This window comes from Manis pentadactyla, chromosome 14, assembly GCF_030020395.1.
Source record: "Manis pentadactyla isolate mManPen7 chromosome 14, mManPen7.hap1, whole genome shotgun sequence".
Lineage (NCBI taxonomy): Eukaryota > Metazoa > Chordata > Mammalia > Pholidota > Manidae > Manis > Manis pentadactyla.
This window is the reverse complement of record NC_080032.1, coordinates 90232022-90244284: the sequence shown is the minus strand read 5'-3', so window position 1 is coordinate 90244284 and position 12263 is coordinate 90232022.

Below are 12263 nucleotides of genomic sequence, written 5' to 3'. Positions count from 1 at the left end.
GCAAAAGCCTCCAGCTCTGAAGCCCCTATGGAGAACAGTCCCATAGGAGTGTTTTAAGTGTAAACTGGAAATATATATATATATATTTTTTCTTTTTGGAAATATATTTTTTAATCACTCTCTGTTAAAAATCATAAAGTGCTCATCTGTGATCATCGTTCCTTGAGACTAACTTGAAAATCAAATGAGAGAATCCCGAATCGTGGTCCTCTGATACCCAGGCTTTAAAAGGGGGCTCACTGGTGTTATCTGATTGGCCCCCAGGGTTTCACCCCAAACTCTGAGACCTAGCAGAGGCTTCTCTCTGTGAGATTGGCCTGATTTTTGAATAGACAAATACATCTCGGACTTGGTTTCTGCTTGGAATATGTGAAGGCTCAGGAAAAGTATGCTTTGGGTGAATGTATGTGTAGTGCCTTGGGAGCGCACGAGCTCACAGGGAGACACAAGCCGGCACTTACCTGCGCTGCCGGAGAGGCTCTGAGCTCGGTTCCGAGCGGCGCAGGCCTCCCCCTTCCCTGCGCTGGAGCTCTGCCTGCCATCCTCCACCTGCACGGGTATCTCCTCCCTGGTCTAGACACGGACTCCCTCGTCCAGGGGGCACACGGTACATGCGGCCTCTGCTTCCCGGGGCAGCGCTCTGACACGCGCCAGGACTGCAGAAGCCTGGGGGCGAAAGTATTTAAAACGTTTCAAGAGAAATTGTCCAGTGGATCTTGAGCAGATGAGGTGGAAAAATGATGAGCAGGATCCTCTAGCTTTTATAAAGATAAACGTTTTGTAAAGCTAAATGTGGAGGGTTGAGAGTGTATAAGCAGGTTAGGAATGGTCACTGGACCCGGAGATCATTGACATTGAAAAGGGCAGCTCTGGTTCCTGAGCAAGGAGGTGGGTCGAATGGGGAACCCAATTATTTAGTCTGTGGGTTCTCGAACTTTAAAAATCCATAGACATGAAAATGCCATCCTTTCGATCCGGTTTTGGGTATGTGCTCAGATCTGGACATATATTCACACATATTCTTCATCATTCACACCTCCCATCCCACTGCCCAGCATCATTATACATATATTTTTTTCACTTTTTGAATATAAAATCATAATTAAATATGTCCACCCAAATGACGCATGTCCTTTCTGGCCCCTTTGTTCGCCATTCTGATGTCACGTGCATACCTACAAGCTACGTGCTCCCCTGCCTGCTCTGCGGCCCATTTTCATCAAGCTCCTCTCGTCTGTAACACAGCAGAGCTCAGAGCTCATGCCACTGTGTTCCTAAGGCTCTAGATGCTGCCCTCATCTGAAACCACGCAAATACAGGTTTCCACACCTCCTGGGCACCATGTGTGAGTGCTGCCCTAGGCTCTGTGCAAAGAAATAGGAGGGAGAGAGCGTCCTTGCCCTCAGGAAATTTATCATCTGTTCTTGCCAAACATTTGAAATGCCCATGCTCCTGGTGCTTGGATCCAGTAAAATTGGGGAAAAAAGTAATCTTCTGACATCCTCCCCAAATCCCTTCCATTTGCAGTGGTGAGAGGGGAGGCTTATCAAGGGCTCCGCTCTTCAGACAAGCCGCTTGGCCTTTGCTGGCTTTCTATGCTGTCTGTCCTGCATTCGGCCACGTCGGCCCCAAGAAGGGCCAGAAGGGTCCCAAGAGCTCTGGCTGTCTTTTGTTCATAGCACACCCTACCTTCTGCTTTTTTTCTTTCTACCTTCTCAGCCTCAGATCAACCTGTGCCCTTGGTGGGTGGGAAGAGTGGAGGAAAAGCAAATAACAAAAGAGTGGGGAATCAGGTGACAAGTATTCTTGAATAGGTAGGGATAATTTTGCAGAATTAATTCATATCCTAAACCATTTCTGAAACAAGAACTACCTTAAGGTGATAGTACTAGCCTGCAAAGATGGCTCTTAGCTTCCATGTATTAGTCGGATTCCTTTACATTAATTTTTTGGTTATAAAAGTTATACATACTCATTATAAATACACACTTAAAAATATAGCTATCAAAGAAAAATGTGTAATTCTACCATCTGGGGAAAGCCAATTTTGTGGTAGCTCTTTTGTGAAAAATATTTCACTTTTGAGTGTGTATATATGTTTATGTAAATGTGTGTGTATGTCTAAACAAAACTCAACTTTATACCGAGAACATTTTCATATGCCATTAAAAATTCTTTGGAATTATTTATGATGAATGCGTAATATTCTAGTGTGATTCACTCACTTTTGGTGGACCAGGGGATGGGCCAGGAGATGGCAGGTTGTGGAAAGAGTGATCACGGGCTCCTGCGCCATAAAGTATGCTTAAGAAAAACAATCTGATGCTTATTCTTGTAGCTAAATGAAAGCTCGGCAAACATAAAATGTAGGATGAAAATTGAGGGAGTTTCGGCTCATACTATCAGTGGGGTTGAATGTCAAGGAGTAGCAAATGTACCACCTGGAGAATTTCTTCCACAAGACACCATGAGGTTTATTAAAAATACCCCATCCAATCAGAAACAAGGCAGCGTACAGACCTGGATTTCGGGACATGGCTGGCTGCAAACCTGCTAATGTCAGGTAGTATTCCACCTCAATAAAGGGGGAGAAATCAAGCAAACTAGTGGGTATGTGGCATCTGCCGCCAGGTTTTGCCAAGGTGGAAAAGCTTCTTTGCCTAGTCAGAGTCCCATGACCCTCACAATTCTATGGATATTCTCTCAAAATTGAAAAACAAATTATGGGGAGAATCTTTTGCTATTAGAGCATTCCAAGACTTAAAGGGAGTCTTCAGTGTTATTTAAACCCAAAGCAGAACCATCGAGCACTTGATGGCAATTGAAAGCCGATTTTGGTAATTCAAAGTCAAATTTGAACACAGTCCAATGATAGAATTAATTCATAAGGTAGATGTAATCCTATTACTACGAATTTGCACTGTCGGCTCCTAGGGGCTGCCATCTAGATTACCACAAGCTACGTAGCTTAAAACAACAGAAATCTATTCTCTCACAATTCTGGATGTCAGATTCCAAAATCAAGATGTCAGGAGGGCTGTGGCTCTCTGAGGGTTTAGGAAGCCGTCTCTTCCAGGTCCTGGTGACTGACGGAGTTTTTCGGCTTGGGCTGCGTGACCCCAGTGCCCACCTCTCTGCTTTTTCTTGTAAGGACACCTGTCACTGGATCCAGAACCAATTCTAAGTCCAGGGTGATTATATCTCAAGATCCTTAATTAATTGCTTCTGCCAAGTTCCTTTTTTCAAAGAAGGTCACGTTCACAGGTTCCAGGAGTTAGGACAGGGACATATCTTTTTGAGAACGACTGTTTAACCCAGTACAACTTTATTCTACAGGATCACAGCAAAATATCTAGAATAAACAAAAGTGGAAGACCTAGAAGCCCTTGGTATGCCCTGTAATGGAATTTGACTTAAGCTTTTGTACTAATCAAGCATTATACTACTTGCAAGAATATTTGTGGCAGGGAAATTTTTGTAGAAACTGCCTCCATTTTAGATTTCTTTGTACACCAGGACAATTCAAGAAAATGCAGCATTAATTTGTTAAAGCCCCCAAATGGATTCCAGATGTTGACCATTTAATCCAAGAAGGTGTTTCCATATTGTACAAATGTGGTACAGATCAAAACATTGGCATTGTTTAATTTATGACTCACACATGAACCATTGTTTTCTGTGATATAGTTATTTTAAGTGATTCATAAACTAAACAATGCCAATATTTTGGACACATACCATGTTTGTATAATGAGGAAACACCTTCTTATATTAAATGGTCAACATCTGGGATCCATGTGGGAATTTCTTTGAAATTTTAAATAAAGACAAATTAGCATGGCATACATTTTCTCAGAGATGCACCTAGCTAGTAATTGAAGGAGTGAACTTGGTACTATACCGAGGTTAAGAAAATAGGGATGTTGTTGAGAGAAACATCCAATCATGTTTTACAGCACTGTTTTGAGGTTGGGGTAGATGGAAGTGAGGAATGAAATGCCATATGGACAGTACGGAGTCAGGGACCAAGAGTCAACTCAAGTGTACTCCGGGTAGATGTGTAAGTTATCAAAAAGTTTCTGCAAGGCAACTCGGTAACAAGTTGTTAGCATATCCTTTGACCAGACAATTCTACGTAACAGAATTTATTTAAGGAAATAGAAATGTTCCAACAGTATTATATAGAAGTATGCTCATCCTGATATATTAGACTTTATTTTTTAGAGAAATTTTAGGCTCACAGCAAAACTGTGTGGAAGGTACAGATTTCCCGTGTGCCCCCTGCCCCAACTGGCTCATGGCTTTCCCCATTATCTCATCTCACCACAGAGTGGTTTGTTTGTTACATTTGAAGTTTACATTGGCTTCACTTGATGTTATAATTTCTATGGGTTTTGAAAAATGTATAGTGACATGTACCCACCGTTATAGTATCATACAGAGTAGTTTCACAGCCCTAAAAGTCCCTCCCCTCATAATATATGTTTTATAATAATAGGGGATTGGTTAAATCAATTTTAGCAAATTTTATGTAATGAAATTCCATGCAACCATTAAAAATAATATTGTAGAAAATTGATGATATATAAAATTAGCCATAATTCATTGTTAGAGGGAAAAACAGATTATAAGACAATGTTAATATCTAATATTCTGTGTGTGTGTGTGTGTCTGAGTGTGTGTTCAGGTTTAGAGAAAAGACTATACACCCGTTTATTACCTGTAGCTTTGTCCGAGTCATGGGGTTAAAGATGATGCTTGCTTGCTTTTCCTTGTTTTCCATTTTCTGAATAATTGATGAATTGTATTACTTTTAAACTTAGAAAACAACTGTTTGGACTTGGGTGTCTTACAGACATCTCAAATTCAAATAAGCTCTTTCACTTGAAATCTTCACCAGTATTTCCTTCTCTCAGTAAATAGCAAAACATGGCATCCGGTTGCTGAATTCAGCAACGTGGCAGTCGGCTGGGGTCTTTCCTCCCTTCTCCCCTCATATATAATAATTAATCACTGAGTCTTGTCCACGCACCCCTAAAGTCGCTTCAATCTGCCCCATTCTCTCCATCCCCACCGTCACTTGTGCGTTTCAGGTCACTGTTCCCCCTTCTAGAAGCCTCTTTGCATTCCCTCAGCTTCCTTCCAGGAGGGGAGTATGAGGGATAAGAGGGCAGAGCGCTCAGGGACCTTGGAGACAGGGTGGCTGTGGTGGTGACCGTGGAGCTGCGCTCGACAAGGGAAGGGGTGAGGCAGGCAGGGGCGAATTGTTGGCGAGAATGCGATGGGATCCATGTAAAGGGTGTTGTGGTGAACGTGAGATTTTTAGCTGTGGGAATGCATAAAAAGCGATCTGGTGGTTGGAAAGTATAATATTTACAATTAGGATTTTAGGGTTTTTCACACGTGTGCTTTTAGCCTTTTTATGTGCTTATGCTTTAGGGTGTCTCTTGAAACAGTATGTTGCTGAATTCAGCTTTGTTTAGTCCACTCCCTGTGGGGTAAGCAAGAAGGGTGTCTGTGTGGAGGTGGGTGGGCTGGTAGGCGCTAGAAAGGTTGTCCCATTTCAGAATTAGGTTTGGGAAGGAACTGAGAACAGTGGATGGTGGTAGGAGTTGTAAAGAGAAAAGGAAAGTGAGTCAAACCCCCTGGATTGTTGGCTAAAGGAAGGCAGAGCAGGACCACCCCACACCCACAGGGCTCCTGGGGAGCAGCAGTGGATGGCACATGCCTGCGCCTTGGCCGCATCTACGTGGGTCACAGAGAATCCGCTGCCGGCGAGTCCAGGTTGGTGGTGTGAGCGGCCTCGGGGGACCCTGTCCAGCCCGGCGTGGGTCTCTGAGGCAACGGGTTTATAGTGGTGGGCAGAGCAAACCAGACCTTTGGGAGGCAGTGATGCCAGAACTACCACGTGCTGGAGGTCATCTCACTAAGGAGAAGCTCTCATAGAGCTGTGGGCTCACAGTTCAGTTATCCAGTTGTTAACTAAATATGTATTAATTACATGAGTCAGACACTGGGTTGCATGGTGGAGAATCAAGACAAGATCAAACCTCAACAAATCTAGGGGTTCATGACTCTCCTGCTTTAGACATAACCCTTGGCCTTTCTGAAGCCCTCTGGCCACTGGCAGATCTTAGTCAAAGACCTGATGGTGCTGAGAAAATGGATCTTTAGGTGATCACATTTTGCAGGGGGAAGGGTGGTGAAGGGCACCCACGGCCTTGCCTGCCACGAGAGCTGACAGCAGTGGGTTTCATTGTGGGGAGCTCCCAACCAGCCTGCTCATCTGTGGGGCCACATGGGGAAGTGACAAGGACTCCTCTTCCACACCTTAATGCAGTGGCACCTAGCTGTTGGGGACGTGATAAGACCAGCGGCCCCTCTCCCCAGATCAGCGGTTCTCCAGGGACGTTTGTAATGTCTGGAGACATTTTTGGTTGTGTTTTAGGGCTGTCCTAGTGGCATCTTGTGGGCAGAGCCCAGAGGGCATGCTAAACAGCACAGTGCATAAGCTCCCACAACAGAGGATTATCTGGCCCAAAATGTCAATAATGCAAGACTGAGAAACCCTGCTCTAGGAAAAGACATGTCTGCAGAAACACACGAAACTTGGAACACAGTTTCAGGGGCTTCAGGGGCTTCCTAAAGCTGATTGATAGACCCAGTCTGAGTCAACCGATCTCAGGTCAAAACTCTCTGCTAGAAGGATCTATGTAGCCTTATATCAGGAGGAAGATGGGCTTCTTTTTAGCTTTATTTCAAACAACTTGATTAAATTTTAGAACAGTATCAAAAATGTGTTTAATGGTTTACATTCTTTGAAATAAAGTGCACATTTTAACAAAAACTTTCCACTTTATTTTCAAGTCAAGGCACATGGTAAGCCAAGCACGGTGCGGGTGTTTTTGATTCATATGCTGGTACATTGGGATGCGTTTGCATATGGGTTGTTTAATGTTAGCAAAGTTGGTGAGACTTCTTTTTAGTGGGTCTCCAAAGGGTCATTTAATTTTAAAAGCAGGAGGTTATAGTTTTCCATTAGGAAATTCACCAACACGGGTTCCAATCATGTTCAGCCCCATTAGGATTTGGAGAAAACAAGTCCTCCCTTATTTTATCACGCTTCTCCAATACTCAGATGTTTGAGGAATGACTTAAGTAATGGCCAAATGGATCTTTATTCTATTATATCACCAATAAAGTTTAGGCTTTAAGCCTCTTTGTAACTGTTGCCTCACTTAAAGAGCTCAAAATCCTAGGAAATGGTGTAAAGTTCTTTGGTGAACAAGTGTGTTAATAGCTTCCATAAAAATCTCAATATTTGGGATTTATAGAACATACTGCTCCAGTCTAGGCATTTTTACAAAGCAGATGATATCAACTCTGCATAGATGTGAAAAGGCACATTTCCTTGATCATTCAGCAATGTGCTCTGACTTCAGGAGTGTTTCATTAAGACATGCTGTTTACTGTCCATCGTCTGGGATTGGAAAGCAGATGCATTTGAGCAGCCTCTGCACCTCTCATACTCTTGGACAGCGTAAACGCCACGCTTATGCTTTTTTTTTTTTTTTTTAAATAATTATTTTTTATTGAAGGATGGTTGACGCACAGTATTACATTACATTAGTTTCAAGTGTACAACACAGTGGTAGAATATTTATATACATAATTCTAGGTTCCAGCTATCACCCTACCAAGCTGTTACAATATCTTGACTATATTCCTTATGCTATACATTACATCCCGGTTACTTATTTATTTTACCATTGGAAGTCTGTCCTTTTTTTTTTTTTTTTTTTTTTTTGTGAGGGCATCTCTCATATTTATTGATCAAATGATTGTTAACGACAATAAAATTCTGTATAGGGGAGTCAATGCTCAATGCACAATCATTAATCCACCCCAAGCCTAATTTTCGTCAGTCTCCAATCTTCTGAGGCATAACAAACAAGTTCTTACATGTAGAACAAATTCTTACATAGTGAATAAGTTACATGGTGAACAGTACAAGGGCAGTCATCACAGAAACTTTCGGTTTTGCTCATGCATTATGAACTATAAACAGTTCAAATATGAATACTCATTTGGTTTTTATACTTGATTTATATGTGGATACCACATTTCTCTCTTTATTATTATTATTTTTAATAAAATGCTGAAGTGGTAGGTAGATACAAGATAAAGGTAGAAAACATAGTTTAGTGTTGTAAGAGAGCAAATGTAGATGATCAGGTGTGTGCCTGTAGACTATGTGTTAATCCAAGCTAGACCAGGGCAATAAAACATCCACGTATGCAGATTTCTCTCAGAACGGTGGGGTGAGGTTCTAAGCCTCACCTCTGTTGATCCCCAGTTTCTCACCTGATGGCCCCCCTGCGACTGTGCCTGTCTTAGGTTGTTCCTCCCTTGAGGAATCTTACCCGTCTCTGGCTAACCAGTCATCTTCCGGGGCCATACAGGGAAATGTGAAGTTGGTAAGTGAGAGGGAAGCCTTATTGTTTGAAAAGGTTAGCTTTTTACTTCTTTGCATATTTATGCCCTGTGGCTTCTATGCCCAGCATTTGTCTTGAGGTGTCTTTACCACTTGGAAAAATTATGATACTCGGTAAATTTGATATGAGGCACGAATTCTATTTAAGGGTTGTAATTAGGAAGGAAGAAGAAAAGCTATAGAAGTAGCAGGCAGAAGAAAACATGGGAAGATTGATTATTTCTTTGACATATCTTCTTGTAGAGTAACTTCAGCATGTATAGGTTTTAAGCTACTACTTAAATTGCGCACACACATTAACATAATAGGAGTATAGTTACATAACCAAAGCATATCTGTAATTACCAGCCATCTCCAGTGAAACCAAGAAAACCAGTTAGGCACCTTAGGCATTTGTGAAAACTTATCTATGATATGGTGGATATTGTCCAACTGAACTTGAACAGTCTGAGAGAAATCAGACAAATTAAAACAACCCATTCCTGGGGAATGTTCACATGCCATATGTTCTTTTAACAGTAAATAGTCTGTAGTTGTAAGACTTTGGAGCGCTACAATTTGCACTTCTCCAAATTCTTGGTTGAGTTTCAACAGTATAGATCCAGTCAAATTTGTTGTTTTACTGTATGCACAGGCCAGCTTAGGTATCTCCTTCCTCATTCCCATGGCAAGTCCAGGAACTGGTGGGATGAGTGCATCTACAGCTGTAGCAGTGCGTGGATCTTTGTTGGGGTTTTTTGATGATCACCTTCTGGCATGAGTCTTCCAGAGGGTGCAGATGTTGGAAGTTCTTTTTCATATCGTATCTTAGTTCATTTCCGGGGTAGCCCAATTAGGCTTTGATCCTCTGTATAAACACAAACAGACCCTTTGCCTACACTTTTATATGCCCTTTATACCCTTGTGTAGAACTCGTTGGAGGTTACCACACAGGAACTGCCCTTTTTTTTTTTTTGCTTTGTTTTTGGTATCACTAATCTACACTTACATGACGAATATTATGTTTACTAGGCTCTCCCCTATACCAGGTCTCCCCTATAAACCCCTTTACAGTCACTGTCCATCAGCATAGCAAAATGTTGTAGAATCTCTACTTGCCTTCTCTGTGTTGTACAGCCCTCCCTTTTCTCCTACCCCCCCATGTATGTTAATCTTAATACCCCCCGACTTCTCCCCCCCTTATCCCTCCCTACCCACCCATCCTCCCCAGTCCCTTTCCCTTTGGTACCTGTTAGTCCATTCTTGAGTTCTGTGATTCTGCTGCTGTTTTGTTCCTTCAGTTTTTCCTTTGTTCTTATATTCCACAGATAAGTGAAATCATTTGGTATTTCTCTTTCTCTGCTTGGCTTGTTTCACTGAGCATAATACCCTCCAGCTCCATCCATGTTGCTGCAAATGATTGGATTTGCCCTTTTCTTATGGCTGAGTAGTATTCCATTGTGTATATGTACCACGTCTTCTTTATCCATTCATCTATCGATGGACATTTAGGTTGCTTCCAATTCTTGGCTATTGTAAATAGTGCTGCAATAAACATAGGGGTGCATCTGTCTTTCTCAAACTTGATTGCTGTGTTCTTAGGGTAAATTCCTAGGAGTGGAATTCCTGGGTCAAATGGTAAGTCTGTTTTGAGCATTTTGATGTACCTCCATACTGCTTTCCACAATGGTTGAACTAACTTACATTCCCACCAGCAGTGTAGGAGGGTTCCCCTTTCTCCACAGCCTTGCCAACATTTGTTGTTGTTTGTCTTTTGGATGGCAGCCATCCTTACTGGTGTGAGGTGATACCTCATTGTAGTTTTAATTTGCATTTCTCTGATAATTAGCGATGTGGAGCATCTTTTCATGTGTCTGTTGGCCATCTGTATTTCTTTTTTGGAGAACTGTCTGTTCAGTTCCTCTGCCCATTTTTAATTGGGTTATTTGTTTTTTGTTTGTTGAGGCGTGTGAGCTCCTTATATATTCTGAACGTCAAGCCTTTATCGGATGTGTCATTTTCAAATATATTCTCCCATACTGTAGGGTTCCTTTTTGTTCTATTGATGGTGTCTTTTGCTGTACAGAAGCTTTTCAGCTTAATATAGTCCCACTTACTCATTTTTGCTGTTGTTTTCCTTGCCCGGGGAGATATGTTCAAGAAGAGGTCACTCATGTTTATGTCTAAGAGGTTTTTGCCTATGTTTTCTTCCAAGAGTTTAATGGTTTCATGGCTTACATTCAGGTCTTTGATCCATTTTGAGTTTACTTTTGTATATGGGGTTAGACAATGGTCCAGTTTCATTCTCCTACATGTAGCTGTCCAGTTTTGCCAGCACCACCTGTTGAAGAGACTGTCATTTCGCCATTGTATGTCCATGGCTCCTTTATCAAATATTAATTGACCATATATGTCTGGGTTAATGTCTGGATTCTCTAGTCTGTTCCATTGGTCTGTGGCTCTGCTCTTGTGCCAGTACCAAATTGTCTTGATTACTATGGCTTTATAGTAGAGCTTGAAGTTGGGGAGTGAGATCCCCCCTACTTTATTCTTCTTTCTCAGGATTGCTTTGGCTATTCGGGGTCTTTGGTGTTTCCATATGAATTTTTGAATTATTTGTTCCAGTTCATTGAAGAATGTTGCTGGTAGTTTCATAGGGATTGCATCAAATCTGTATATTGCTTTGGGCAGGATGGCCATTTTAACGATATTAATTCTTCCTAGCCACGAGCATGGGGTGAGTTTCCATCTGTTAGTGTCCCCTTTAATTTCTCTTAAGAGTGACTTGTAGTTTTCAGAGTATAAGTCTTTCACTTCTTTGGTTAGGTTTATTCCTAGGTATTTTATTTTTTTTGATGCAATTGTGAATGGAGTTGTTTTCCTGATTTCTCTTTCTGTTGGTTCATTGTTAGTATACAGGAAAGCCACAGATTTCTGTGTGTTGATTTTGTATCCTGCAACTTTGCTGTATTCCGATATCAGTTCTAATAGTTTTGGAGTGGAGTCTTTAGGGTTTTTTATGTACAGTATCATGTCATCTGCAAATAGTGACAGTTTAACTTCTTCTTTACCAATCTGGATTCCTTGTATTTCTTTATTTTGTCTGATTGCCGTGGCTAGGACCTCCAGTACTATGTTAAATAACAGTGGAGAGAGTGGGCATCCCTGTCTAGTTCCCGATCTCAGCGGAAATGCTTTCAGCTTCTCGCTGTTCAATATAATGTTGGCTGTGGGTTTATCATAGATGGCCTTTATTATGTTGAGGTACTTGCCCTCTATTCCCATTTTGCTGAGAGTTTTTAACATGAATGGATGTTGAACTTTGTCAAATGCTTTTTCAGCATCTATGGAGATGATCATGTGGTTTTTGTCTTTCTTTTTGTTGATGTGGTGGATGATGTTGATGGACTTTTGAATGTTGTACCATCCTTGCATCCCTGGGATGAATCCCACTTGGTCATGGTGTATGATCCTTTTGATGTATTTTTGAATTCGGTTTGCTAATATTTTGTTGAGTATTTTTGCATCTACGTTCATCAGGGATATTGGTCTGTAGTTTTCTTTTTTGGTGGGGTCTTTGCCTGGTTTTGGTATTAGGGTGATGTTAGCTTCATAGAATGAGTTTGGGAGTATCCCCTCCTCCTCTATTTTATGGAAAACTTTAAGGAGAATGGGTATTATGTCTTCCCTGTATGCCTGATGAAATTCCGAGGTAAATCCATCTGGCCCGGGGGTTTTGTTCTTTGGTAGTTTTTTGATTACCGCTTCAATTTCGTTGCTGGTAATTGGT